We start from the raw sequence: 27,615 nt of genomic DNA on the forward strand, positions 1-27,615 counted from the left end.
CACGGTGATGAATAAGACACAATCCTTGCCTCGGGGACTTCACACATAGATGACAGACTAGGAAAGAGGCCACGGAGTGCAAAAGCAGGGATCATTGGAGAGGGAGGCGGGGGTGCTGTGCTAGTGCATGTGGGGACACAGGAATGCTTCCCACCTGACCTGCTGAAGCAAGGCTACAGTGTGGGTTGTCCCAGGCAGATGGAGCTAGAGGTGCAAAAGCTGCAAGGAGAGAAAAAACAGTGACTGCCAGCTAGCTCTTTATGGCTTCCACTAGTTCAAGGAAGTGAATGTCAAGAGGTAAAGCTAGAGAAGTAAGCAGGGATGCATATCACCAAGAACTTGCTATGATCCCTGGCAATGGAAGACCATTAAACAGTTCTAAGCAGGGGAACAGTGTGATCAAATTTCCGTTTTAGAAAGATGGTGTTGGCTGGAGTATGGGAAATGCATTGGAGCCAGGAAAGCTGGAGACAAGAGGCAAGTTGGGAGCCTGGTAAAGAAATAAGCAAGTCAAAAAATAGGAGTGGCCTGAACTAAGGTAGCTGACGTGGGATAGAGAGAAGTGAACAGACCAAAGATACGTTAGGAAGGTAGACTCAACAGGAAATGGGTTGAATGTGGAGGAAGAAAGAAAGAAGCTAAGGGGATTCTGGCTTATTCCACTGGGTGGAAGATGGAACCATTCATTGAGACAGTGAACAAAGGGGAAAGAGGGAGTTTCAAGAGGACAATAGTGAATTAATTTGCAGACATCTCATGATTGCCTATGTGATATCCAATAGACTCTTAGATATATGTCTCTGGAGTTCAGGATAGGGAACTGGCAGGACTTAGAGATTTGGGAGCCACCATCCTGTTGTTGGTAATGGAGACAATGAGATATTGGTGAGATGACCCCAGGTCTGGGGAGAAGAGAAGACATCCTAGGGAACCAACCAATATAAAAGGGAAGTAATGAGGATGAGGAGCTCATGAAGCAGCCTGAGGATCTACAGAGAAGTAGAGAACCTAGGAGAACATGGTGCCAGAAGGGCCATGGGCCATGGGAAGAGAGGCTTGGGGAATGAATGAATGTCAAAGGTGTCAGATGCTGCAAAGAGGTCATACAAAAAAAAAAAAGAATAAAGAAAGAGAAGTGCTGAAGGCATCCATCACATTCAATAACAAGCAGACCATCAGTGGCCTGGGTAAGAGCAGTTTCGGTGGCATGATGTGGAAGGAAGCAAAACTGCAGTGGGTTGACGAGTAAATGCAAGGTGGAAAAGTGGAATTTGAGAGTTGGAACAACTCTTCTCTTTTGAGAGTCTATGTGTGAAGGAGAGGGGGAGATGAGGCAATAAGTGGAAGAAGGGAAGGATAGGATAGAAGGCAATTATCTAGGAACTGAAGGATAGGACAGACTTGAGGTGATTCAAATGCTGATGAGAATTAGCCAATAAGGAGGCAGAGGTTCATGAGATGGGAAGCAGAAGGGGTGATGATGAGAGGGGCATACCTGAGGAGGGGGCTGGCTTGCCTGGGTCCGGGGTGCAAAAAAAGGGGATGAACCTGGACAAGAGGATAGACCTAGTGCCAGGTAACAACCAACCACAACAACCCAGGTGTGTACACCAATACCTGCTGATGCTCCCACCTCTGGAATCAACTGGGTTCAGCTAAGTGGCCACACTGATCTTGGATAGACTCAACTGCTTGGGACTCCATGACTGTCACCTGGTCTGGGTGAGCCTCATGTGGGGACTGGTGGACTTGCCCAGGCTTGTCTTTCTCATGGCAATGGCTGAGATGCAATAGAACAAGCTCCAATGCCCAAGCCCATTTGCAACCTTTTCTCATGTCAGACTGCTAATCACCCACTGACTGAAGCATGTCACATGGCTGAGTCCAACCTCAAGTCACCCCATCCACAGTGCAAAGTTAAATGGCACAGAGCATGAGGTTAGGGCAGGATGAAGAATTTCCTAACACAGACAAAGAGAAATATGGTTTTGACATTTTGTCAAACACAAGAAGAAAAAGCAGTTTGCAAGGATCCAAGGGAAAAAGACAAATTAAAGGCCTAGCCATCCACTCCTCTTCTGTGTCGACCAAGGTGCTACTGTATTATTTATGTCTGGAAAGGTTAGCACTGGACTGTGGTTAATGAGCAAAGCCGCCTAGATGAGAACACTTCATGATAGGGTCAGCATCACCTTATAAAACTTAACGACAGCAAAGGCGGCTTTATCGCTTTTGTAGAAAGGGGAAAAGCCCTCCACTAGCTCAGTGGGGTTGGTGGAATCTGCTCCTGGGCAAAAGAAAAAAATGTTCTCTTGAAAGCTTGTTTATGAGAGTCTTGGACTATGAAAGAGTTTAAAGAGTGAGGTGGGGAGACAGGAGTGTCTACAAAGTTGAGGACAAGCTGTGGGTTACATACATATTACACTGAGAAGGGCAAGAACTGAGCTCATGTATCAATGAAGTCAGGTTTCCAAAGGCTAAAAACCAAAAGTGAAAAGGGTAGGACGCAGAAAACTGGTTCTGTGATAGGATAGGGGCACCCTGCCCATCTGCTTCAGACATCTCCCAAAGTTATCACCTGCCCTTCTCTCTCCTTTCTATTTTCAGGTAGAACCATTCTATAAATACCTCCCCTGCTTCTGAAGCACTAAAATAGGCCACTGTGAGTTTATAAAGCTGCGTACCCTGAGACGTCCGTGGTTGTCACCTATGGATCTTGCACTTACATAAATCAGGGGTCGACACGTGGCACTCCCTCTTCTTTCAATGCAGTGCAGTGTGGTGTATTCCCTGTCAGGGTCATGGATGGAATATAGTGTTTCATTTTAACTAAACTAACTGCCAGAAAATGGACACATGGCTTTAAAAGTTTTCTGCAAGGAAATAGCATTTGGAAGATTTGCAGAGACAGATAAGGAGGAAGTGGCTGGGCTGGCCATTAGCCCACAAGAACGAGCTCTCGGTCAGCCACACTGCATGGTGACACAGTAGTGATCTGATCACTCCAGGGAAGTCAGACAAGGGGGAAAAAATGGAAAAAATGAAGATTATTATTTATACTACATATTTATATCCACTATTATTGACTGTCATTAAGTTGTCCCAAGTGTATGCCGTGTCTGAAGTCATGACTAGCAGGCATTCAGAACACAGACACAAACTTCTACAATTGCTTCATGTGGTATCCAATCCAGCGTTTTTTTAAATGTCACTAAACAACGATAAAGAAGTATCATTAAAGCTTTCTTACCTAGAAGAAGCAAAAGGCTTCTACGTTCTTCCTTCTGTGGTAAAAATGGCTGAAATCAGATGTGGAAAAGAATATAGCCACAGACAAAAGTGGATTACTTTGTCAGCAAATAATATTAAAAGATGCACAGAAAACATTGTTGAAGGTTAAAAAAAAAATGGGTATGGAGCAGGAGTGAGAGGTTTCTAAGACTGGGGGTGAAGAGTACAGATGTTGTCTCAGTCAATGGTATTGCTAGGTTCTGTTCCAATAATGACTAGAACTGATTTTGTGAGTCACTAAAGGAAAGAGACACTAAAGAAGATATATTTTCCACACAAAATGACATCTTGAAAACTGAATGTTACCTCCACTGAAGCAGGTGGTTTGATTGGATAAAAAAAGGATTCTGAGGTCAGGCTGCAGTTGCCCCATATGTGAAATTCATTTACTTCATTTTTTTCTCGACAAGCTATTGCAGCAAAGAAGTGGAAGGCAAAATTTCACAGAGCTCTCACACCTGAGTGTGCATACAACTCACCTGGGGACCTTGTTACAGTGCAGATTCTAATTCCGTAGGGCCGGCCTAGCCTGAGATTCTGCATGTCTAAAAAGCTCCAAGGTGATCCCGACACTGTTAGTCTCAATGAACTACACTTTGAATAGTGTGGGCATAAAGAAATACAAAATGTTAGGCTTGGTACTCATTTTATTAAAATAAGATCATTTACAATATAGTAAAATCCTTAGATTATTTGGTATGGCTCATGCAAATTATTTTTACCACCAAGAAGTTTCCTGGTTATGTTGTGTCAACGTCCTTAAGAGTTGTCATACATGAAGATGTGCTAATTTTGCTTTTACAAAAATACAATATTTTCCAATTTCTGACCTTTTAAATAATGAAAAAGTAGCTGTTAATAGAATTCTATCTAGCAGGAAATAAATTCACCTAAATAAATACACCTCCTTTATGTAAAAGTGGCAATTTAACAATGAATGAGAAAATAAATTGCTTTTCAAAAGAAACATGTGCTATAGAGAGCATTGTGAAAATAGATATTCTCATCATTATGATTTTGTTATTGAAAATGACACTGCACCACCTACAAAAACTTTCATACCTTCATACCTAAGAAGCTTAGAAGCAGAATTTTCTAACTTTTAAAAATCATTCACACAGTGAATTTTGAACATATTTGCTAAAAATATAAAAACACAGCAACTTCTGATTCGTTTGAAAGACAATCAGGTTGATATTAGAAAATTTAGAAAGTATTAGCTAAATTTTCACAACCTTTGCATAATTGGTGAATAAGATTGAACAATGAATACCATGATTTAGTAGGTGTGACCAGTGGTGCATGCCTTTTTTTCCCTCTAACAGAAATTAAAACCAGGTAGGAAAAAAAACAAACTTAGAACTAAACTATCCAATGATTATACTACAAAGTCCCAAGCCAAGATAAAGGATGAAAAGAAAGTATTTTCAATTGCATTGTTCTCACTAAGAATATTAATGTGTAAAAGATACTATTGAGAATAACATTTTACCATTAATAAATAAAGCAATTACTTAAAAGCATTATTTCTTTTTTATTTTATCCTTTCTTAATTTATATTTTTGCATATATTTTCACGTATATAAAATATTGCTAGAGTAGTACATTTAAATAACATATATAAATACATACACATTTTAGGGAGTTCTTTACCAGCGCAAACAAATATATATTCTGTGGATGGAGAATACTTTGTAACTATGGGCTGTGCAACCAAAAAGACCAGAAGACACTGATGTAAATTGACACACTTACAGACTATACACCCTGGTCATTTTCATTCATTCATTCAATGAATATCCATTACATACAAATAGCGTCTCAATGAGTAATGGTTGGATTTATAACCTACACGACATTCAACTTAAGAGTGATTGGATTTTGTTAGCAATATGTGAAAAATATGAATGGGCTATCTCCGTAGAAAGAAGAAAAAAGTTATCCTTTAAGTTGGATTAAGCAGCTGTGCCATGGAATACTCTGAGCTTGGATCATCCCTGTAGAGTACTCAGTAAGCATTTATTGCATTCCTTGCATACCTGGTGAAGGAGAGTGAACCAAGGAAAGCATGTGGTCCTGGAGATCTTAAGATCTCACCTGACTCCCAGCTGGATCCCTGCTGCTGACGCAGGAGATGTGCCCTTTGGAACTGGCATTCTTCGGAGGAGCTGTGCAGAAAAGCTTAAATGCCCAATCAGAAGCTTTGTGCAAATGTTGCTTCATTTTTCTAAGAGCTCTATCTCTTTCTTTAGAAAAAGAGTTTCTCTGGAGCTCTTATCACAAAAACAGTTTGTATAAACTGCCTCTTGTGGAACCATTGCTATGGCTTCACTAAGATAAGTCCTATTGTACATAATCAGTAGTTTAAAGAACTCCCAGTGAGAAAATCAAATGAAGGGAGTTATCTGGCTCTTATTTAAGGAGAGGCAGAAATTAGTTTCTTTGTATTAGAAAGAATCTGGGGCAGAATTGTGCTTTCAGGGTAAAGGAATAGGTCTCTCTCTCCCTCTGTCTTCCTAATTTTGATATAAGGAGGAGAAGTAAAGAGCTAGTGTTGAGAAAAGGGAGTTGAGACACATGAGGAGCTAAGTCATTGGCAGGCTCTAAGTGAGGAGAGAGCTCAGAGCTGAGAGAAGCTGCAAAGCTTTGCAATACAGATGGAGCCTGAAGGTCCAGCTCCACACGTCAGCCTCGAGGCACAATGACTCCAAGGTGGAATTCATGTCATTTTAGAAAGAACACTTTAATCAGAATAGGGCTATGTGGGAGGATTTAAATTTAATAATGATTTAAAACAAATATATACACGGAGAACAGAGTGTTTCTCTAAGTGTTTATTCTCTAAGAATAAACAGCTTTACTCTTTATCGTTTCAAGTCAGCAATTTTAAAAGTATATTACATAATGAATAATTAATTATAAATCTGTTAGCATGGACTTGGGCAAACAACACCATTTAAATCTTAGGAAAAACACTTGCCTAATAGATTGCCCCAAAAGAGAAAGGCACTACTGTCACTTGGAGGCAATTTATGCTAATTGCAAGAAAATAGCCCTCAGATTTTTTTTTAATCTCAATTTTGTGGATAGAGGCTCATTTTTCAGCCTATTTTTGTCCTGTCTTCTAAGGTGATAAGGATTTTAAAAGCTATAAAGATGCAGACTGCAACATTAATTGATTCAACAAATGATTGTTGGGGGTTTCCTTGATGTCTGGCATCATCCTGGGCATGGGGGATGACCGATGAGAAGACAGGCAATGAATGAATGAATAATTTCTGATGTTGCTAGGTGCCATATAAAAATAAAACAGGGTAAGGTGGTAAGGAGTGACTGAGAGAAGTGCTCAGGGAAGATCTCTGGAGCCGACATTTGAACTAAAAGATAAAATGGAATTCAACCTTGCAAAGATCTGAGAGAAGAACATTCCAGGCAGAGGGAACAGAAGATATGGAAGTCCTAGAGTGAGAGCAACTGTTTGTTTTTAGTGAGCCAAGGAGGATTGGTGACGGGTCAATTCAGAGAGAAAGGCAGTGCTAGATTATGCAGGGCCATTTTGAACTTTATTTTTATTTTATCTATTTATTTATTTGAGAAAGAGTCTCATTTATTTATTTACTTTTTATGTAGAGACAGTATCTTGCTCCATTGCCCCAGCTGGAGTGCAGTGGTGTGATCATGGCTTACTGTAGCCTCAAACTACTCAGCTCAAGCGATCCTCCTGCCTCAGCTTCCTGAGTAGCTGGGACTACAGATGTGCAACATCATGCTCAGCTAATTTTTTCTTATTTTTTTTTTTAAGAGACAAAGTCTCACTATGTTCTCCAGGCTGGTCTTGAACTTCTGGCCTCAAGTAATACCCCCACCTCAGCCTCTTGGGTCACTGGGATTACAGGCATGAACCACCATGGCTGGCGTTGAACTGTATTTTTAATTTTTGAACTTATTAATTTTGAACTTACTAATTTAAGCTTTATTCTAAGTGCAATGGAAAGCTGTGAAAAATTGAAAAAGAAGGGCACAATATTTTACAGCTCCTCCCTTCAAGAGTTGGAGTCTATTTTCCCATCTTTGCAATCTGGACTAGCTTTGACCTCAGAATGTGACAGAAGTGATGTGTTAATTCCAAAGGCTCAGCCTCAAGCGTTCCTGTAGCTTCCACCTTCACCTTCTTGGAACACTTCTGTTATGTAAGAAATCCCAGACTGGACTACTAAGTGGCAAGTGACCATATGGAGGACAAGGCCTGGCCAATAACCTGGCTAAGCACCAAAGTCCCAGATGTGTGAATAAGGGGCATTTAGACTTATTAGCCCACGGAGTTCCAGATGAGACCACAGCCACATGTGTGAGCTCAGGCAAGACCAACAGAAGAAGTGCCCAGCTGAGTCCAAACTATATTGCTGAGCCACAGAATTATGATAAACAATGAATAGATGTTTTAGGCCACTAAGTTTTGGCTTGGTTTGCTACCCAGCAACAGATAACTGAAACAGAAACAATAAGAGAATTTTAACCCTAGGAGTAACATATTATAATTTACATTTTAGAAAGTCTACTTTCGCAGGTGACACTCAGAAGGAAACATTGGGAATCTACAAAATCAAGAGGGAAACACCAGGACTCCAGCTAAAATACTTGTCCAAAATACCTATCCAGAGGCTGGATGGAATGTTCTCATTTGGAGATGACCACTGTGGGTTTTACTGTAGCCAAGATACATGGATACATGGCTACTGCTGTGGCAACATCGAACTTGAACTAATAGAATCTAACCCTTCTTCTGAGTAGAGCAAAGTTTCCTAAAGCCCCTGAAATCCTTGCTTCTCTGAATGAAACTCTCTTTGCAGACAGATTTCATTTCTATAGAAATTGAGGAAGCCACTATGAGAAGTAAGCCTAAGAGTTTACACCTAAAGAACAAGAATCAGTCGTTTGTTTCTGGCTCTGGTTATGATGGGCACTGGGTACTGGCCTTACCCTCCTGCCATAAGCAACTATAAAACTGGACAAAACATTGCAGAGAAAAAGAAAACCCAAATACAGAGAGAGATATACAATGTTCATGGTTTGGAATACTCAGTATTGTTGAAATATCAATTTTCTACAAATTGATCTCCATATTTGATGCAAACCCAATCAAAATTCTACCAGGCATTTTTTTCCAAAAATTGATAAGCCCGTTCTAAAATTCATGTGGAAATGTAAAAGTCTAGAATAGCATATAAGCTTGCAAAGGAATAACACTGAAGAATTTTATACAACCTGATTTCAAGACAGAATCTAAAGTAACAATAATTAAGTAGGTACAGTGTTGCCATAGGGTAAATAAATATATCAATGAAACACAATAAAGAGTCCAGAAATAGATACACATTTATATAAGCAATTGATTTTTAACAAAGATATCAAAGCTATTCGAATGGGGGAAAAAAGCAAATTGTCTTTAACAAATGCTATTAAGATAACTGGATTTTCATGTGGAAAAATGAATCTTGATGTCTACTTCACATTAATAGAAACCAAAATATTTCTCCCCCAAATAGTGAGGATTGTTGTTATAGACACTGAAAACATAGGAGAACACTCTGCCTCCACCTCTATTTGCCTGATGGCAGGACATAAACCTTTCTTTATACTAGAGACAGCACTTGCTTTTCAGTCCAGAGAGGGCACCAGCGGGCACCACAGGAATCTGGGAGCAGATTTTACTCTTTGCCCTCATTTTCCCACCTTCCAAAGACTGGAACTGCTCTCCCCTTTGTCTTGTCACTGTAGAATTTGTGGGGTTTAGAGACACTTATGAACTGAGGCCTCCCACATATGATGGGTACAGTGTGCATCGATAAACTTCTGCTGGTTTTTCTCTAGTTAATATGACTTTTGTTTTCAGGAAAGTGTATCAACTGAGAACTTATGAGAGTTAAAAAAAATTACATTTTCTCCTCTACAACATCATAATGATTCTAAATAGATCATAAACCTAAACATAAAAACTTAGATCATAAAGCTCCTAGAAAAGAACGTGGGATAACATCATCTTGACTCAGAATAAGCAAATCCTTTTAGGCATAGAAATCAATGACCGTAAAACATTTAGATATTGAATTTTATCAAAATTAAAGACTTTAATAAAGTTTTTATTCATAAAATACCATTATGACAAGGAAAAAGCAAGGCACACATTAGAATAAAATATTCACAACACATACGTTTGATAAGGGACTTTTATCAAAATATATCAAGAACTCTTGTAACTCAACAATCAAAAGACAACCCAATTTTGAAAAAATGGACAAAAAACACAAATAGACACTTCACAAAGGAAAATATCCAACAAAAACATGAAAAAGTGTTTCAACATCCTTAGTTATCAAGACAATATCAATTAAAACTTCAATGAGATACTACTTCCCACTCACCAGAAAGGCTAAGATTTAAAAGGCTGACAAGAAAGGATCGCAAAGATGTGGAGCAAGGGGACCTTTTAAACATTATTAATGGGAACTTGGATGGTTCCATCACTTTAGAAAAGTCTTTGGCCATTTCTTATTAAACACCTATCCTATGACCTAGAAATTCTTCTCTAGGTATTTACCCAAGAGAAATTAAAACATATGTCCACAAAAGACATACAAAAATGTTCATAGCAATTTATTCATAATAGTTCCAAATTGGTAACAACCTAAATGTCCATCAATAGGAGAGTGGATAAATGAAGTGAGGTCTATTTGTCCCTCAGTATCCGTGAGGGACTGGTTCCAGTACCTCCTGGAGATAGCAAAATCCATGCATGTTCAAGTCTCTGATATAAAATGGCATAGTATTTGCATACAATGTAAATGCTATATAAATACTGTATTGTTTAGGAAATAATGACCAAAAAAAGTTTACACATGTTCAGTACAGGTGCAATATTTTTTTCAAATACTTTCAATTGCAATGAGTTGAACCCATAGATGCAGAACCACAGATACGAAGAGCCAACTGTAAATTTATATGATAATATACTCTGTGATTAAAAGGGACAAACAACCAATCCATCAATACCATGAATGAATCTCAAAAGCATTATGCTGTGCAAAAGAGGCTGAACTCAGAGAATATATCCACTAAAACAGGCACAGTGATCTATGATGTTCAGAAATCAGAATCATGGAGCTGCTCCGTGGAGGAAGGGAGCAGAGATTCTCTGAGGGAACTTTCCTGTGTGATAGTCATTTTCTCTATCTTGATGGAGTGTGGGTTACATGATTGTATTCATTTGTCAAAACATGTATACCTCCATAAAACAAACTTTCAAAAGAAAAAGTAATCAATGATTAAATATCAGAATAAAAGAGGGGTTTACTTAGATTTAATGGCTGAGACCCAGTATGATACTGTGGAAGCCCTAGACTGAGATTTAGAAGAACTGAATCCTAATATTCCTTCTTTTCTAGTCGGGTGTCTTTGGCAAGCTCTTTAAGTCTGACCAAGCTATCACAACATGGGGAAATCATTACATATGTTCTGTCTACCTCATAGAATTAAGATAGAGATTAAATAAGAGGGTATTTGTTAGGATTCCTTGAAACAGAAAGGTTTTGTTAGGATTTAATGTTTTGCTTTCTAAGTGGTTTTATCTGGCTAGAGACAGGGACATAGGGTTGCTATAGCCCTGGGCTGCCGACCCCACCTGCTATAAATAGCTACTTCATTTGTTTACTGTGGGCTGGGCCTGCATTGAGCACTGCACTGTCTCATTCCACCTTTACCACACTCCCCCTTTTTATAGATGAGGAGACTGGGGTTTAGTGGGGTGAATTAGCTCCCCAGTGTCCCCCAGCTAGGAAGTGACAGATAATGGTGTGAACCCACTCTGCTATTCTGCTTGCTCTGTCGCCCCAGGTCCCCCTGGGGGTGACTGGCCCCAGAGAGATAGGGAGAGCCACAGCGCAGGTGGTAGGGAGAGCGAGCGGTTGTTAGCACAGATGCAAGGAAACAAACCACTGGGGGGTGGAGGAGAAAGGGCTGCAGGTGCCAGGTCTTTAAAAAGCTGACAGTGGAAACTCCATCAGGAGCATCACGACTGCTGGCTGCGGCTGGCTGGGTTAGCAGGATCAGAGGGAGGTTTTTCCTGGCAGTTGCTATAGAATGAAAAGTTGGGGGCGGGATGGAGGAGAGACTTAGAATTACTGAAAGGGGGACATCGCCTGCAGAAAATGCTTCTATGCTCTGGAGAAAACTCTCCAGTGAAGCTTCTGGCAGCCCTGGAAATGGGGTAGAGCCGTGTCCCTGAACAGAGCTAGGTCTCAGCAAGAACGATTTCCAGCAAGAGGACTGGGCTGGGGCAAAGCCCCGGAAGACCTGTGTGTCTGGTTTGTTTGTGAGCCTGATGACACAGCCGAAGCCTGCCCAGGACCCTGAATTGGGCTGACACCTGCCTGGGCCTTGGAGATTTCTGGGGCTCCTAGCACTGAGGGATGTAGAGTTGGGATTCTAGGGATCAGGATGGAATGAGTTTTTCTGCCTCTCCATTTCTAAAATTATACAGATTACACTTAGGGCAGCTCGGTCAGAACTGAGTGGAGAGAAGGGGATTCTGGACTCCCCACTTAAGCTTTTGGGGTCTTGAAATTAAGCAATGTTATTGCCCCTTGATATTTTGAGTTACTTTATCTCTTAATTACCAGTGACAAGCTTCACACTGTTTATGATAGAACATTTGTCTACTTCCTATTTGATATTCAGACTCTATAGAATTCTAGGTACCAATGAGCTGACCCAACAGTGCTGGATATTGGAGAAGAACCCATCAACCAAGATGTCTGCTAAAGCCCAGATTCTTCCATGCTCATTTAAAGGTGGTAATGAGATTCCAAGAGCTCATCAAGGGACCTCCCTGACAAACATCTCTGATAAAAGAACAAGGGTCTCGGTGGCAGTGACAGATCCCATCTCTCCTGACAAGGTTCCCCTCCCTGCCCCACAGCACGGGGAATGTCTCAGGAGGCAGCTGAACTACCTGTGAACATGAAAGCAGAGACTTTCTTCTTGTTCTGTAAGCCCTGTTCATGGAATGTTCTTTCTGGAGTTGGGTGGGAAACTTCTATTCCTAGCCCTTGGTATGGCAGGTTCCATTCCCTTCCTAAATCCCTCCTAAGAGTCCACAAGATTATGCAGCTTGGGTCTCATTTTAAGTGGCGTCAGCAACACAAAGGATCACAACTGTTGGGAAGCAGGGTCCTGACATCATTCATAGTTATGGCAAGCTCCCCAGCCAGCCTCAGCCAAAGCCAGAAGTATCTCTTGCCTGTCCCTGGACCACATAGTCTGTGCTTGGGCTGGAATATGTCCCTATGTTGTTCCTTTGCCCCCACCCCTCCCCCACCCAATTCCAGGCCCATCTTTCAGTGATACCATAATGACCTTCTCTTCCCCACCTATGTGGAAATCCTGGCCTTGGGGCCCTGGGTTTGACAGTGACATCTCTTTCTCCTCTCTCAGATCCAGAGACAACAGGCATGTCTGTTGTCTCTGGATCTGATTCCACTTGAGTGGTTTCCAGCCTCCTCCTTGGCAGCATGGTTTATATTTTTAGGTTTGGCGGCAAATGGACAGACTGCTGGTGCGGAACCACCTCCCCCCTTGGGGGCGGGCCCCACTTTGTCTTCCTGAGATTCCCTGTAGGAAGAGGTGGGAGCTCTTCCAGTGGGAAGAGTTGTCTTCATGGCCAGGAACTGAGAGGATCATGCTGAGAGGTGAGGAGAGTGATTAGTAGCTAAAGGAAAGGGTAGAGAGATTAGAAAAAGAGAAAGTAAGAAAAGAAGCATTAGGGATAAGTTGCCTAAGCACAAACAGCCCATCTCATTTAAAAAAAAAAAAAAAGATAGGAAAAAATTCCTTGTGTCTTTGGAACTTGGGTTGTAATATAGACTCAAACAATCATTCAAACTTGATTGAATACCTACTATGTATCTAGCACAGTCCCTGCTCTCTAGAGTTTATCGCCAATAGACGCAATGCATTTAAATAAAAATTCTCATGCAGGAAAGAATAGGTGTTTGTGTAAACTGCTCACTGAGGGGGTGAAAGGGGACATGGTCCAGGAACTGCCATGAGCACTGGGTCGACAAGGATATTACCAAGTTGAGAAGGAGCAAAAAAAAGTTTTTAGGTAGAGGAACAGCATGAGCAGAGGAGGCCACAGTCAGGAAAAAGTGGGCATTTTGGTGTGGCTAAGGCATATCAGATTTGGTAGAAGTCTGGAAAAAAGGTAATGACAAGGACATGAGGCCAGGGGGTCAGTGTCTGGAAAGCAGTGTGCACCATAGGAAGGAATCTGGACTCTGTTTTGCAGAGAATGGGGACGTAGCAAAAGTTTATAAGCAGAAGAGTGACAATGATAGATGTGTTTTAGAAAGATAACTCTGTGACGACGTGGCTTGGAGGACAAGAGAAGTTTAAGGCAGGGAACTATTTAAGATACACTAGCACTTGAAAGAGGAAATTATTCTAAACTAAGACAGGGACAGGGTCTGGACTGAAGGGACTTGATTCCTGAGGTTTGGTTGGGGAGCTAGAACCAACAGGATTTGTCATCCAACTGGGTATGTGAGTTGTCTGGGAGGGAGAAGAAAGGACGATTTCAAGTTTTTGACCTTGGGCGCTTGGGTAGACTTCTGTGCCATGAATTAAAATCTGAAATACAGGAAGAGAAGTAGGTGGTTAGAGATGTTACAAGTTCACTTTTGCCCATGAAAAAATAGTTCAGGAGTTCCGGAGTTGCAAAGCATTCCATTTTTGACAAAGGAACATGTCATACCCCACCCCTGGTTCTGTTCCATTTTTCTATTAGCCCCCACCCCAGCGCCAAATAAAGAACAAATGCAAATGTTCTTTTTATCTAAATAATTCACTCATGTAGGAACTGAGAGGATAAGTGTGTTCAAAGTCTGGTAAGCTTTTCAAGGCATCGTTGCACTCTGCTAAATGAACACAATCCTTTCCTCTTTCTTCTTTCCTGCGCCACCTCCTCTTCCCCAGGGAAGTCAGGAAGGACTCCTAAAGGAAAGGAACGGAGGAGTATGCTGCCAAGCCCTCATGTGAGAGCAGTCGGGAAACACATCTACAAAATAAGGAGCAGGGTCCTTTTTGAGTCTGCTTCTCTTGGAGTAAGCAAAGATTCTCAAAGCAGGAAATGCATCCCAGGGAGGAGTTCTCCTTTCCAGGGCTTTAGTGACCTGGGAAGAGTCACTTTCCATTGTGGAGTCATTCTGCCTCACTCCATGGCATCTTTGGCTTTGAATAGGCTCCTTTCCAAGGCGTAGGAAATGAGAATCCAGGCAGAGAATTATGCATTGCTAGTCTTTTCCTCAAGATCAAGGTCTCAATATGGTTCATGCTGATTTTTGCTGATCTGTAACAGAAGGATCCTCACTTAGTAGACTTGTCTCCTCACCCACACTATCACCAAACAAGTAGCACATGCTAGTACCTGGGATCAAGGAAAGAGTCAGTTTAGGTTTTTAAGTTTTATAAATATTAAATAATACTTTTGAAATATTAACAAGTGATCTTTCTCCCATCTCCTATCACCCAATGGACTCTACCCAACTCAACATTCAGGCAGCCAGACCATTTCACATTCATTTTCTTGGGAAAGAGATGTAATACCACAGAGGGAGAGGGGAAGCTGTGGCCTCCTAGGTTCTTAAGTGCGGCCTTTTGACTGAATCCAAATTTTACAGAACAAATCCTTTTATTTTTATTAATATATTTTTGTTCATCTTTTACATTTTTATTTTTAAAATGAATATATTTAAAATACCCAAGTATAAAATAATTTTCAGTGAAATAATTCTCCCAGATGGACTGGCACAATTATTTAATAGAACATTAGGAAACCAGAAGGGCTAAATGATGGCTGCTACACTCGTGATTTAGTTCTAACTTCCCCCACCTGACTGGCACCACAACCACATGAGGCTGGTTGATGAGAGTTTATAAGCGTAGAGTACGCCAGTCTGTTATCAGCTTTTAACAATGGTGCACTGTGTTCCTGTTTGAAGTGGAATTGTGAATAGTGGCACAGCTCAACAGTATTTTTTAATTCCGTCTGTTTAGCAGCCCATCATGTCAAAGAAGACCAAGAGAACACTGAAGGAAGGAAACAGATTTTTTAATGAGGATTGGGAATTGCAACATTATCTTGTTTCTGCTAAAGATAAGATGATTTGCTTGCTTTGTGATACTGCAACATCAACATGAAAGAAATTCAATGCTCATCAGCATTATAACACTCTTAAGGACCACAAATATTTTAAATTAGAGGGAGAGGCATGAAAGGTTGTATTGCAGAACTTGAAAGGTTGTATTATAGAAATTAAAAGATGAAAAGCAAAAGCAAAGACAATTCTTTCAAGCAGCAATAAGACCTGGAAATAATGCCACTGAAGCAACTTATAAAGTAGCTTGTATACTCGGAAAAAAGGGAAGCCATTCAGTGATGTAGAAATTGTGGAAGAATGCATTGTCAAAGAGGTAGGATACTTAGACCCCACTAATGTTTCAAAGTACACAGTACTGCCTCTTTCAAGGAGAACCATAACTGATGGGCAGCATGAATTAGCCTTCAACTTAACAGAACAACTTCATGCAGTACTTTAAAAGGAAAATACATATTATTCAATCACTTTGAATGAATCAACTAGTATACTGAGTCGGTGCAGGTTTTATACTACATTCGGGTCATAATAGATTTTCTTCGCTACAAAGAGTTACTTGCTCTGGCACTTTTGTGAACAGAACATGGGGAATAGATATTTTCAACAACTTTCAAGATAAGTGTCATGAAGTTGGACTGAATTTGGTAAATTTAGTGAGTGTATGTATAGACAGTGCACCTTCTGCAACGGGAAAACATGAAGGGTTTATTGCACAGATAAAAACAGTATTAACAGATCCAGATGCTTTCATTTCTTTTCGTTGTAATCTTGCATCAACAAAATCTCTGTGCTAAAGCTACTATTTTAAGTGACACTTTACAACAAGTTATAAGTACTGACTATATTCCTGCAATGCAACATGGCATCCTCAGATTAATAACATGCTAAAGTTGAACCATGAGATATTTAGTGTGGATTTGCATGGATTTCCTGTATCATTCTAAAGTGTGTTGGCTGTCACAGGGAGAAGTGTTGGCCAAAATTTTATCTCTGCAAGAAGAGATAGTTAAATTTTATGAAGAACAGAATCAGCAATGTGAATTATTGAAAGAAGATTTCCATAGGAATGCATCATTTCTGTGTGATATCATGTCAAATCAAAATGTCTTGAATATTTCTTTGCAAGGTAAAACTAAGTATATATATGATATGTAGCAAAAAATCCAAGCATTTTGGAAAAAGCTATCTTTTTTCAAAACACTTCTTCAAAAGGAAATTTCAGATGAACATTTTCCCCAGTTAGCAAAGGTCATTGATGAGCAGGATGATATATGCAAATCATTTGAAGAATACGCAGCTGTTATAGCCCTATTAATTGGAGAATATAATGACTGACTTTAAGAATTATGACATCACATGCAAATTAGCATTTCAGCCTCACCTAGTTGATATCGCCAAGGCACCTAAAGAACTACAGATGGGATTGATTGAGCTCTCAGTAGATGACATTTTAAAGTCATTGTCTGATGCTAAGAAAGATCCAATCGAAATATGGGAAAATGCATTAGAACACCCTGCCTTTGGCAACATGCCAAAAAAAATGCTTTCGTGCTTTTCAACCACTTATTGCTGGGAATCTACAGTCTCTTATCTAATCCAATCAATATGCTCTTAAGGTCACAAATACCTGTCTAGAGGATCAACTGAAACAATGGACCTCCATGCTGCAACCCAGTATTCGAATACTTTCCAGCAAAAAGCAGACACAACAAAGTCATTAAAAGGTTAGTTAACTTTAAAATTAACAAATAGTTTTCATTTTTTGAAATTAATAAGTACATAGTAGTCAGATTTTTACAAAATAATGTACATTTTTAAGTGTATCTAATTGAAGTTTCTTGAATGCAGCCTTATTTGATTACAGCTAAATTAACGCGGCCTTCCAACATGAAAAGGTTCCCACCCCTGTAATAGCAGAAAGCGGGGGTGGGGACAAAAACAAGGACTCTTCCAGGCTTTTGAGTTTTAAAAGCCTAGGCCTTAGGAAATAAGATATGATTCATGTCACAGATGAAAAAAATAAATTAGTAAATTAAATATTCCTTGGGCTGGGGGGCCCGCAGGCAAGAAAGCATATTAATAAATTATGGGTACATATTTATTGGTGGATTCCTAAGAAACAAAGAAGAGGGGAAAATCCCAGTTGGAACTGGTTGTTCAAAGAAATGAGGGCTTTTCCCAGGCCCATAATTTAGAGGGAGCAAAAATACGAGATAGCGTTGTTTAAAAGTTTTACCTGTTTCTGGCCGGGCGCGGTGGCTCACGCCTGTAATACTAGCCCTCTGGGAGGCCGAGGTGGGTGGATCGCTCCAGGTCAGGAGTTCGAGACCAGCCTGAGCGAGACCCGCACCCCCCCCCCAATCTCTACTAAAAGTAGAAATAAATTATCTGGACAACTAAAAATATATACAGAAAAAATTAGCTGGGCATGGTGGCACATGCCTGTAGTCCCAGCTACTCAGGAGGCTGAGGCAGGAGGATCGCTTAAGCCCAGGAGTTTGAGGTTGCTGTGAGCTAGGCTGACGCCACGGCACTCACTCTAGCCCAGGTAACAGAGTGAGACTCTGTCTCCAAAAAAAAAAGTTTTACCTGTTTCAAATTGCCCTCCACTCTCAGAGAGTGTGAACCCTCCCTCTTCACCTCTCCAGGTGAGACAGCTTGTCTGCCAGACTTGCCTCTTGCCACGCCCCCTAGCCAGGCAGAAGAGGTGGGTGAAATAGGAGGCCCAAAGTAAGGAGGCGGCAGAACTTGCTAGGCCTCAGACCTGCGTCCTTTTCCTTCTGTTCTTTCCTCACAGCCATTTACCTCTGCTGATTGGAGGACAAATCCAGAGCTGCTTGCCCACGTCGCTGTGATGACTCCGTGCTCAGGTATTCCCACAGGTGCCCTGCCAAAATTGACCCTGGCAGCTTCTTCTAGGTAACCTAGACAATGAGCTAACTACACCAGGTTGGGTGATGACCCTAAGCGCAGCTTCCCATAGGACTAGGGGCTTCCTTGCCTCAGAAGCGGGTTCTATAATATCGCAAGAGGCCCACATTTTCAGGTGCTGGGCATCTGATTCCTAGAAATAGGGCTTGCATCCCAAGCCCAAACTGCCTGTTTGTTCCTTCCTTAACAAGGCCATTTCTCACCCTTGATCTATGAAAAGGCAGAAATAGCAGAGGAGAAAGGCACCCTGGCACCAACGCATCTCTCAGGGATTGATGGTTGATGGGGGACTGTTCTTTCTCTTTTGTTTACCTGAAGCGCTTCTATTTCCTGCAAAAAGCTATTCCTTAACCCATGTCAAGTAATGGGCCATTTGTCCCAAACCTGAGGTGTGGCAAGCAATGACCCAGAAGGGACTCAGCTGGAGGGACAATTCACTTAAATTAAGAAATCATGAAACATAGATGAAATAACACAGGCTTTGAACCTGACTTTCCATGCTAGCTCTGCTCTTTTTAAGCTATCTTACAAGTATATTGGGCAAGTATACTTCCCAGCCTCCATTCCCACATCTGTAAAATAGGCAAAATTAATATCAAATTCAATAGGATTGTAGTGAAGATGACATGAGATAATGCTCCCCGTGTGCTTGGCACTGTAACTAACATCCTCACAACTATTAATGTTAGGAAGTTGATGCCGGGGAAGCATGCTTCAGTCCACACACAATTCCTCCCTCTCCTGAGGAGTCATGAAGTTTCCCTCCACTGGTCAATTTCTACCATGTGATTTTTTAAATTTATTTTTTATTTCTTTTAGAGACAGGGTCTTGCTCTGTGTCCCAGGCTGAAGTGCAGTGACCCAATCATAGCTCACTGTAACCTTGAACTCCTCCTACCATGTGATTTGTAGAACTGTGTAATTGTTTTTGTTGTGGTCTGATTTATCCCTCTATAGAATTACATACTTTGAAAAACAGTTCCTAAATATACAATCACTTATCTTGGGGCTTAATCCCTTACCTGGCAACCTTTCCTAAACAGAACCCATCCCAGATTCTGGAAGAAAGTAAGGCCTATAAGCAGCCTTGGTGTTCTGAGGCCCAATTGTCATAGCTCACACAGGCTGGGAATAAAAGTTTCCTGAGTTTGGAAGAAAAAGTCTATGGCTTAGAAACCAGAGATGAATTCAAACTCTAGTTCTACCACTTAGCAGTTACATGACCTTGGAAACATGGCTCACTTTCATTGAGGCTCAGTTTCCTAAATTTAAATTAAGGTAAAAGTAACTGTAGTGAAAATTGGAAATAATGTTTCTGGCCCACAGAAGCTCCTTAATGACTGGGCTATTATTATTTCTGTATAGGCGAGGCTTCTCTGGCCCTTGTTGAAAGCCTATTGAACACAGTTGCACAATCATGAATAGTCTTGCTTCTCCAATCACTGCACCAGCAAGTTCAAGCAACTAGGAGAAAGTACTCACACAGCAGTGGTCCTCCATGCTAGCTGCACATTAGGATCACCTAGGGCGCTCTTAAACCTCCAGTGCTCTCAGCACACCCTAGACCAATTACATCAAGGCTATGGGGGTGGGAGGAGGCCCAGGAATCAGTATTTGTAATTCTCCTCAGGTGATGCCAATGTGTAGTCAAGGTGGAGAATCAGTGGTCTGCTTCTCCAACATTAATGTACATATTTAACACCTGGAAAACTTACTAAAATGCAGAATCTGACTGAGAAGCCCTGGGATGGGGCCCAGGTTCTGAATTTCTAATAAGGTCCCAGATAATGCTGATGCTATTGAGTTACAAGAGCTAAAGGAAGATTTGCTTAAGATATATCAGCTGAGAGCCTGGCATTTGGGGAAGAAACAGAAAAGCTATAAAATGTATTCTTGAGCTCCAAAAGCAGAGTGGGAACCATTTAAAGAAGACACATGTAACCCTAACTTACAAATAGTCCCAAGGAGTATTACTATGTTCTAACAAAGCCAAACTTGATGGTCATAATTATGACCCTGGGTCTCTGAGAAGTTACATTATGTTTAGTAGCATTTGTTTAAGAAGATCAGGAAATGTATTTGTCCTAGTTCAGGCTGCTGTAACTAAGTATCACAGACCGGGTGGCTTATAAATACCAGATATTTATTTCTCATAGTTCTGGGGGCTGGAAGTCCAAGATCAGGGTGCTGGCATAGTCGGATTCTGGTGAGGGCCCGCCCTCCTCCAGGTTGCAGACTGCTGACTTCTCGTTGCATCGTCACAGAGTAGAAAGAGGGTGAGAGAGTTCTCTGGGGTCCCTTTCATAGAGGCATTAATCCCATTCATGAGAGTTCCACTCTCAGGACCTAAGGATTCCCCAAATACCCCACTTCTAATTCCATCACCTTGGGGGTTAGGATTTTAACATATGAATTTTAGACACATTCAGTTCATTGCAGTGTTATATATTTTTGAGACTCTTAGAAGAAAACTTACCTCAAATTGTAAGAGGTAAGCTGTAGATAAATCTTTCTATGAGAAATAATCAGTGTCACACTGATGCAAATTACTGGGCTTACCAATTAGTTGTCACTCAAAATGTGCCTGACTATTCAACTCTAGTCATAAACTGAGGTAGACAGTACTATTATTCCCAATTGTTAACTCTCCTCTCCCTGTAAAAGAATTATAGTTTCCATCCCATTGACATCGAGATTGGCCATATGACTTTCTTGGCCAACAGAGTGTGAGCAGATGCAACATGTCACATGCTGCTTCCAAGCAGAAGTTTCAAGAGTCGTCACAGGGTTCCTTTGTTGCTCTTTTCCCTCTGCCACAAGGCTCAAATAGGAGGTGCTCCTTCATCCTGGCTGGAATGAAGAAGACATTTGTTCTTCTTATAGACAACACGCACAGGAGTGAAAAATAAGCATTGGGTGTTATAAGCCATTGAGATGCTGCGGATTTCACTCCCACAGCACAGGCTAGTGAAAATTGACTAATACATGAGAAATGGAGACAGGGCTACAGGACACAGAGCAGGTGCCACCTCTCCCCACAGAGGGGGTTATAGTGTGAAACAATCATGGATGTCACCAGTAGTTAAAGTCCTGAAGAACTCTTTATGTACAAATGTGGGGACAAGGAGAAGAGATACCTCCTGGGAGATGTGAGGAGGCTTCTTCTAGAAAACATTCTGTTTGAAATGAAGGGAGGACATAGCAGAACAATAAGAGGAAGCACGGGGGTGGATCTAGAAGAAATTAATAGAGTGGCTTGTTCTAAGAGGTGAGAGGGCTCAGGTAGCTGTTAGAGCTGTTACTCTAACTCAGTAACTTTAGAGTTAGAGTGAAGGAGCGGGTGGAGGGGAGACAAGAAGAGGCTGAGGGTGTTGAGGAGTGACAAGTTTGTGTCCCTTAGGAACACCAAGTCTTCACGATGCTTGTCTCTGGTGTCCATGGAGAGGGCATCTGAGGCCACTTTCAACCGCTCCTCTTTAGTTCCTGGGGATAAGCCCATGAGCCTGATTCCAGGGTGTGTGGTGTTTGGCTTTTCCTTGTTCTTTCTCTGGTTCCATTTTCCCGGGTGCTGATGAATATGGTTTGGGTGGAAACAAGGGCACTGAATTCTCCAGCCTAGGAAATCAAGGTGCCCAGAGCCTCCTCCAGCCATCTCAGGTCCTGTGGAAAAGCCCCAACTGTCATGAAGTATCCCTCTGCTTGGCCAGCCATTGTCCTGTGCTGTGTCTCCCTTGGAGACCTCATCTACAGGGAGAAGTATTAATAATTAACGTGGACAGGCTTCAAGTATTTCTGGGTCCTCTGGCCAAAACTCTATCTTTAATACCATTTAATTCCAAATCTCTCTCTGACCTCTAAGACTTCCTGTCTTACTCATGCCTGCTGTGCCTGTAACTATTAACAGATATTCAGAGAGGTATTTTCAGCCAGAATCAAGTCTTAAATAATTGTGTATGTGTGTGTGTGTGTGTGTGTGTGTGTTTTAAGAGAATCATGACATGCCCAAATTATGCCAATGGAGGGATTATTTCCTAAACCCTCCTTACTAGTTTATCAGAATCCAGATGGGAACATAAGATCCGAAAACAGGGGAATGCAGCTCAACTATTCCAGGCTTAAAAATAGTGGAACTAAAGTGGATATGAAGGGAAGAATAAATCCCACAGAAGTAGAAAAGGTGACCGGAAAAGGTCAAGTACAAAGAAAAGGGAACATCTTAAAATGAGAAAACTAGCTACGGACCTAATGACTTTGGCATCTTCCTTTAGTTCTTTAACCTAATCATTCCTTCATTTGATGGGGTGGCCAATTTCAGCTTGGTAAGATGCTTGGCTGAGGAGAATTTCTTTGTGTCACAAGCTAACGGAGAAAAGAATCTTACAAAATCATTTCATTTTCCTTCTCTGCATGTAAAATCCATTATAAACCTTGAAGCCACCTCTCCACTCTAGAGAAAAGGAAAGTGCTTACAAAGAAGGAAGAAGAATGTCTTCACATTTACCGCAAAAGAGAAGGCCAATTAAAGCCCTCAACATGGGAGAGTTTTGTGAACTTGTTTCTGTCAGGAACAAAAAAAGCCTGGCTGTCCACCAGCTTCCTTTAGACAAGGAACCAAATCAGAGTTGTGGGGCTAAGAGAACTGAAGGACGAGTCTGAAGTCTGAATTCACCATCCATCAGCTTGATCTCCGCCATTTTTCTCCAGGTATCAGTCATGAAGGGCCAGGTAGGACTGCCATGAGAAGCAGGCTTCTCCTGGTCCTAGCAAGGGTGTTGGATGATCCAGAGCAATTAGCATGAGAGACACAGCCTAATTTGCTCTTTGTTTATAGAGCCACTGCCTCCCTCCTCTGTATTCCTCATTCTTTTTCTATTTTCCTTTTTTAGAATCCTCAAAAAATACAATCCTCTTACTTTTTCCTAATCGCTACCACCTTACAATTAACAGGGAGGACTCTCCTCCAATTTAACTACCATCTCCAAGGTGAGGCCAGCATGTTGGGTACCGCATTAGTGCCACATCAGGAGCAGAGGTGGGCAGGACTCAGTGGTGCTGCAGGCTGGGAGATGGGGGAGGAGAAAACTGGAGGTGAATGTGGGGAGAAGACCCCAAGTTAAGACCTGCTGGGGAACAGTGGGGCACTGGGCTGGCAAGGGACCTGTGAGTCCCACTGTAAGGCAGAAAGCTGGGCTACCACCTCACACCAGTGGAGAGGTCATTGTTACAGTAAAGGAATGTGTCATGGAGACTCTTACCCCATTTTTCAATGTTTGGCCACTGACAGCTTTTCAGCCACCCCTCCCTCTTCCCCATGTGGCTACACCTGGACAGGCTGATGAGAAAGCTTGGGCACTCCCTCCTTTGGTGAGGGTGGGAGATGCAAACTGAGCAATCCCATGCCTGGGTGGGAACTCTCAGGCCAGCCCCACCCGCTGACACAATAAAAGTCCCAACCCAGGTTCCATTCTTGGCTCTTGAAAGTCATTTCAGACCTGCTTGAGAGGCCTGCCCTGCTCTCCTGAGATACCTCAGTTATATAACCCAAAACTTTTCATACCCACTTGGTGTGTGGCATCATCAATCTCGATATCCAAACCAAATTTTGGGTGGACATCCACCTACCTCTGCAGGTAACCATAATAGAATAGACCCAGGAAGTACCAGTGTACTCTTGTCATCCATGGTGATATCTGGAAAATTAGACAATCTGGGCCCAGTTGATAAGGAAAAAGGCAAGGCTAGAGGTTGGCATAGCTTACATGGGATGGAGATGGAGTGGGTTAAAGTATTTTTAATCTCAGCTTATTAGCCAGGGTCTATCGCCTAAGTTGCTTCCATGAATTTGAGCTGTCTACAAAATCACAGGCTACAGCCATGTAAAACACAAGCTGGGAACATTGGCCGTGGTTCCAGGACAACTCATAGACAACAACCACTGCAATCGCACCTGTTCTGACCCACTCTAGTTCTCCCTGATTTTTCAGTCTCCATCTGGTTCTCTTTCTGCCTCCAATTTATATTTTATGTGCTCATGATTTGATGAATTGCCCTGGATGTGGTACTCTGCCTTGAACTGGCATTCCCCCTCAGACTTTACTTTGAATTTGATTTTTGCTACTACACATTAGGACACCAAGTAAGCAGTACCTCTACACACATACACTCTCTCTCTCTCTCTCTCTCTCTCTCTCTCTCTCTCTCTCTCTCTCTCTCTCTCTCTCTCTCTCTCACACACACACACACACACACACAGGGTTGGGTATGTGTGGATTGTGTGAATTAGATGGATGAGGGCTAGTGAGAATAGAGAGATGCTGAGATATATTCAAAATCTAAACTTCCCAGATATCTTAACCACTCCACCTTAAGGTTTACCTCAGGCTGTACATTACAAGGAAATTACATGAAATTAGGACAGGACCACTTTCGTCATTGATGAAAGAGTGATTTTTGTCAAAAAACAAGAGAAGAGTGCTTGGCCCAGTAGTGACTACTTTTCAGTTAGTTAAGAATTTGCAGTTAACTGAGAAGTGAGGTTGAAAATATTAGATCCAGTTGTATATAAATCAGCACAAAAGATGCTCTGTAATAGTGGAAAGAGCTAGATTGGAAGTGCCAGTTTAAGCTTTGTCACTCTGTCACCTCATTTTTCTGGACCTTAGTTTTTGTTTTGTTTTCTCCTATAAATTGGTAAGTTTAGACCAATTTCCAAGGTTCTGCATACTCTAAACCTTTAGTGGATATGTTAGTCAGGATATTCTAGGCTAGGTTGCAGTAACAAATAAGTTGAGAATATCAGGGACTTAAAACTTATTTCTCACTCATACAAAATCCACTGTTGTTCTTGGGACTGTCGAGAGAAATTCTCTTCCAGCAATCCTAGCTGACAGAAGGTCTATCGTTTCGTAGCTGCACCACCCACAAGTCAGGCCTCCAAAGTCTTTGTAGCAAGCATGAGAGATAAATGAAGGTCAAGCACTGGCTTTTAAATGCTCTGGCCCAGATGTGACATACATCACTTCCACTCACAGCCTAGTGGCACAGCTGACTCTGCCTACCTGCAAAGGGTGGAGCCATGCAGAAGAGCATGTGGATATTCAACTTCTGCTGTGGTGGTTCTAAGACTCTGGTCCAACATTACAGGCTCACATCATGCATGGCCCAGTTACCGTGACATAGAGATATTCCAATGACCACAGACAATACCTCCAAGAAGGAGCTTCCATCTTCTAGAAATAGCTCAGGGCTCACAAATACACTAGCATGTGAATGGCTCCAAAAAACTCATCACCAACAGGCCCAAACTAGACCAAACACAAGGTCTTCTGACAGTGCAAAAGGAAATGCACAGATGATTTGTTTGGGACCTACTGGGATGTGAAAAGAGACCTCTCTATGAAGCTAACAAACTACACAAGGATGAAAAATGGACCCTCATCCCATGATTCTTGTATTCCACCTCATCTAGTGCACCGGGACAGAAGGGTGGACAAAAATAAGTTGCTTGAAGAGTTCTTTCTGATGTAACAAAACAGATTCCAGACACAAACGAAATAAGCTGAGGCAGAGAAGGCATTTGCACCCCAGGGATGTGCACTTGCACATTCCAGTGTACTTGCTGGTTGGCTACCTGGCTCATTCCCTCAAACTCTGCAGTGAAGATGTGATTCCTGCATACTCCCAGCTGAGCTGAAGAATCTTGGTTGTCTTCCACAGACCTTGTATAGCCTTGGTGAATTTCTGGGAGGCCCCTCTTTGCAGAATGAGTCCAGTTGCAGGAGAAGGAAAGGGGGTTTGAACAGATCCACCTGGGGCCTGGGCTGCCACAGTTGGGTTATAGATTATGCAGGAGTCCTCCTTCCAAGGCTTGGAGTAAATCTCACTGGATGCTGCCTTTATAATCTGAACAAATTTGGTTTTACAAGGCATTAAAGGAGACAAAAGGAAGAAAAATGAGTGATCTTCCAGGCAGCAATTCAGTTTTTCTTTAGTCGAAGGGTTCAACCATATCTCTCTCTTCCAAAAGATCCACAGGGGAATATTTGCAAAGGGTAACCTCCTCTTTGCTTTACTGAATGACTATCTAGAAAAATAACTGAGTGAGGTAACACCCAATTCATCTAGATGATTCCATGTGTAGCTTCTCTTGGGGAAGTCACTTTGGCAAGGCAGGAGGGACATTCTCAGATGCAGGGCCATTGGGCCATTGCGTAGCATTTGCTGAGGCAGCAGATCCCTGGGCTTGCCTTTTCCTGCCGCCTCTTTCCCTTCCCTTACCCCCACTCTTTGCAACGTCCCTAATCCATTAGAAGCACAGCTGGGATAGGAAGGCCCAGCTGGGTCCAAAGCCTGAGGTTAAGCCATGCCTGACTCATGTGGAGGGCTTATCAAAAGTCTATTAAGAAATGTGCTAGGAGATCATTCATTCTAGGGGATAAAAGAGCCAGCAACAACTAGCTTAATTCTGTAAGGAAACCTTGGTGGTCAGAGGAGCCCTTGAGTTTATCTTAGAATTGACCATTTGATTGTATTTCCCAGACGACCCTCTTGAACTCATGTCAGTCTGATCATATGAATAAGAACCTTTTGCTGAACAAGTTAGGTGCCAGTCACTATACCAGGTGCTTTAGATACTTTATCTGACAATCCTCTTAACAACCCTACATAGAAGGTAGGTCTTTCTTAAAGAGAAAGACACTGATGCCAGTGGACGTGTGTGGAGGTGTAGTGACTGGCCTGAGTCACAGGGCTGGTGTTACAGAGGAGCTCTCCTTCCTAATAAAAGGAGGGGCTGGTGTTGGAACCCACCTCTGCCTGGTTCCAAGGCTAGTGCTCTTTCCAATGCACAAGATGCCAAAAATAGCAAGATAGAGTATAACACAAAAGGGATGTGAGAGGAATCTCAACTTCCCGAGAGAGCATCGGGCAGCCTTGGACTCTCAAGTGCTCCAGCTGAGGCAGGAGAAGGAAGAGCCTGGAAGCCCGATGTGGCTGGCATGAGAAGAGGGAGCAGCAGCAATGCCTTGCAGGAGCAGACTGGTCAACAAGCCCCTGAGGAACACCGCAGGCCCCATAGGCAGGTGGGGCCCCTTGCAGGGCAGAGGCCCAGCATAAGCAGGAGGGCAAGAGCCCGTGAGATCCCAGGTAGCATCTCTACAGTGACATCACTCATTCTTACAGGTGA

The 27,615-nt window shown here is 41.9% G+C and overlaps 1 long non-coding RNA gene across 1 annotated transcript in view; it reads left to right on the plus strand.

Moving 5' to 3' along the window:
- LOC123640313 overlaps positions 1–27,615 on the plus strand; it is a 90,322-nt gene that overhangs the window by 31,521 nt on the left and 31,186 nt on the right. Inside the window, exons 4-5 of the long non-coding RNA XR_006735942.1 lie at positions 17,117–17,224; positions 18,298–18,370. This is a non-coding gene — a long non-coding RNA (uncharacterized LOC123640313). The remainder of the gene's footprint in view (positions 1–17,116; positions 17,225–18,297; positions 18,371–27,615) is intronic.

This window comes from Lemur catta, chromosome 1 (genome assembly GCF_020740605.2).
Source record: "Lemur catta isolate mLemCat1 chromosome 1, mLemCat1.pri, whole genome shotgun sequence".
Taxonomy (NCBI): Eukaryota; Metazoa; Chordata; class Mammalia; order Primates; family Lemuridae; genus Lemur; species Lemur catta.